Genomic DNA, 3,987 nt, shown 5'->3' with positions numbered 1-3,987 from the left:
ATATGCGGTCTGAACACCTGAAAAAGTTTATATGCTCATGGAAGTGAGAAAAGTAATCATAAAGGGAAGTGAAAACTGCTCTAAGTTTTTTCTTCTCTAACCTCAGGGGACATTTGTGTAAGTAGTGACATTGAGCCTAATAAACCTTGAGTCTCTTTGTCTATGCCATAATGAACATTATAAATACCAATGAGACCACTTGTAGAAAAGGACAGAAAGTTTGGAAAACACTCATCTAGTAGATAGCACCATTTGGGTCCTCCTCTCTTTCTAGATACATTAAGTGGAGGTGGCCTTTGATAGGCATTTAGGTTATATATAGGGCATAGAAAAATAATAAACCAAATTCAGCTACAACTATCTGTAAGAAAATTCATAATCATAGAATATGATAAGTAATCACTGTAACTATGGGCATTTGAAATAAGAAATCTAATGAAAGTTATGGTCTAAAATATATAGTTGATTCAACATAACATAATTAAAATTATTTAAAAATAGCATAAAAATTATAAATAAATAAATAAATAAATAAATAAATAAATGGTTGATTCACATAGAGGTTGTTGTTGGGTTTGTTTTTTTTTTTTTTTGGAATGTTTAAAAGCATAAAAGGCAAGATTGTCATTTACAAAACAGAGATAGGAATGATTATTTTGTTTCAAGTGCACACAAATGTGTGGATCAATTAGAGATTGATTTCACTTGAGGGGAAAATGCCTGTAAAGTCATTAGCTCCTTTGAGATGTTCTGGATGACCTTTAAGTCACTTTCTTACCTTCTGATTCTCTTGTCATTTTATCCTAGAAATTAGCTACATTCTATAAAAGCTTTTCTTAGAAAAATCATCTGCTTTTGAAATAATAAAGTTTTAGGTTGATTAATGGAGAAAAAAATTGTTTCTTCCTAAAAACTCTAAGTTATATTGGGATAATGGATTTCTCCTAAAAATAATAAATTCAGTAGGACAAAATGACTAAAATATCAATTATATTTTATGAAAATGAATTAAAATAGTAACATTATATAAAGTCCCAGGGATGTTTTGTATAACGCTTATGTCAAAATCTTTCCACTTTTCAATTAAGATGCGTGTGATATGTAATTTTTGGTCAAAGTGTGCAAATGGTATAACAAGCCATGATGAACTTAACTAATGTTCACAGCTTTTGCTTTATATGCTTTTTAAAAACAGTTGGGAAATAAAAGCAAATTAATTCAGAATGCTTTTGAATATATGAAAAATACTAATTCTAGAATCTCTCCAAAAAAAGGAATCAATACAAGAAATCTAAAGTTCCCCTAAACATTATTTTTGCTTTTACTAATGGTTATTTTCTGTCAAAGTTTAGAGTTAGGGATATGTAGCTTTAAGAAATTATTGCCTTTGGAACTTCTTTATTATTCAAGTATTTAAGAGGCAATTAATATGTAATATAATGATTCACTTTTTAAAAAGACAAAAAAAATTATATTTCTACTTCTTTGCACACTGGAGACTTTTTATACCATACACAAATTGTTGCTGTGCAAAATGTCATCAGTTTATTAATGAGCTAAATTAATCTAATTTTTGTTTGAAAAGAATAGCTTTGACATTTAGAGAGACCTTTCCACATTTGTTTCATATCAACTTCCAACATTGAGCAAGTGGTCTATTTTTGAAATTCAAATTTGACATAAACCAACTGATTTCATTTCAGCCTATTGAAATAGAATATTATGATCCGTACATCATATTTACAACAAATCAAAATAATGTTGAAAACAAAGTATTTTCTCTCCTTCTACCCACTTTTAAGGCTTCAAATTTCAGTTGTAGTTTAAGGGTCACAAGGTCTTTTATTTTCTTATTTGTTTTCCACTTCCAAAATAATTTGAAGTAGTCCATCATTAAACTTCAACATAAAATTGACCTAGCAATATGGATAAATTAAACGGTCATTTTATAAAGAATATTGAAAAGTAGTTTTGATATTATTTACCATTTAAAGTATAAAAGAATACTTCTTTTATAGATTATTGTAATAATTAATTAAAATCTATCTAATAAGACTATGTATGTCTCTTATAAGTCTTTCAAACACAGTAGGACATACATGCATGTATTAAATATCTATACAGCGAGGAACATACACAACTCAAACTGAAGCAGTTGTTAGCAAATTGTCCTTACGTTTCATGTCAAATTTCCTATAAGAAAAGGCAAAGAAGAAAATGAAAGCTTACATAACCTCAATTGTATGCTAATTAAAAAAAAAGGAAGCCAAGTAGAGGCAACACACTGATTAAGACAGGAAAATATTTTACTCAGGTCAACTCTGAAAAGAACTAACAGTGAAGGACATTTTATGTAAGATGCATTGGAAGATAAGGCAAAGCATATCATTGATAAGAACATTTTTAGCTACAAAAAACAAAAGTAACTTCATTTATGTATGTTTTCTATATAGATCCTTTGTGAAAACTCTGCCAGTATATCAAAGAAGAACATGAGAACATGAATGTAGTATTACATAGAGCTGGACTGTCTGGCTTTGTCCACTACCAACTAAGTGATAATGGTCAAATCAATCAATTCTCTAATCCTCTGCTTTTGTTTTGATTTTTTTTTGCTTTAATTTCAAAATTGAATTTGTTCTTGCATTCCGCACTTTCAATAAAATTTTATCCTAATGACATATTTTATGATTAAATCCCTCACTTATTATGATAGCATGTCTTTCTATTGATATAATGACAAATAATGTAATTAATATTTATATATTAATATATATTTATTGTATACATTAAAATGTATGTATTAATATATCATAAATTTGAAAAGAATATGATACAGTGATGTAAAATATGGTCAACACTGTTATATCTTCTGTATTCTATATTGTATATATTGCTATCAATGTATAATATTGCATATTATTTAAATATTGCTATATTAATAATCATATATACTATTAATTATATATAAGCTTATTTTAAAACCAAACTCAAATACAAGATAATTTCTTTTGCATCATTGATGTTAACATATTCGCATTGTTAATATATTGCTTTTTTGATAAACACTACACATAAATAAACTCTATTTGGAAATACATCTGTTAATGAATAGATGAAGTAAAACTTGTGCTTCACAATTAACTCATGCATTCATGACTAATTATCACTTAATTCTGGGAGATGGATTTAGGTAAAATCCTGTTTGCTATAAATTATTTTATAACGTAAGCACTAAGAAACATTCAAATAAATAAGTCGATGGAAATGAAAGGGATTTCATTATAGCAACATCACATAATTCTCTGAATTTTTTTCATGACTTTTTCCAAGCTCACATATTAGTTTATCAATGAATATTATTTTTTAAATTTTTAATTGAGCATAATTTACAGATTGTAACATTTCACTGGTTTTAGTGTATAGTTCTGTGGGTGTTGAAAAACACATGTAACCACCAGTACAAGATATAGAACAACTCTATCATTCACCCCCGCAAACTTCCCTGGGCACTTTTGTAGGTAATATATTCCCCTAATCACAGACCTTGACAAGCACTGATCTGTTTCTTAATGTAAAGTTTTGCCTTTTCCTATGTGTCATATAAATGGATCATACCATATACAGCCTTTTTTAGTCTGACTTCTGTCATTCAACGCAATATATTTGAGATTCAACTATGTTGCATGTATCAGTAGTTTGCTGCTTCTGTTATTGAGTAATCCTGTTTTACGGACATACCTTAATGGTTTATCCATTAACCAGTTGAAGGGTATTTGGTTTGTTTGCAATTTTTGACAATTATTACTAAATCTGCTATAAACATTGTCATACAAGATTTTTTTGTGATCATAAAATTTCATTTCACTTGATTAATATTTAGAAGAGGAATTGTTAGGTCATATGTTAGGTGGATGTTTAATTTTAAATTAACTTTTTTTTTCATTTTTCCCAGTGGACTTTTTTTTTTAATTTTTTTATTTTAAT

This window comes from Ailuropoda melanoleuca, chromosome 1 (genome assembly GCF_002007445.2).
Source record: "Ailuropoda melanoleuca isolate Jingjing chromosome 1, ASM200744v2, whole genome shotgun sequence".
Classification (NCBI taxonomy): domain Eukaryota; kingdom Metazoa; phylum Chordata; class Mammalia; order Carnivora; family Ursidae; genus Ailuropoda; species Ailuropoda melanoleuca.
The sequence above is the reverse complement of the archived record's forward strand: the minus strand, read 5'-3'. Positions refer to the sequence as shown.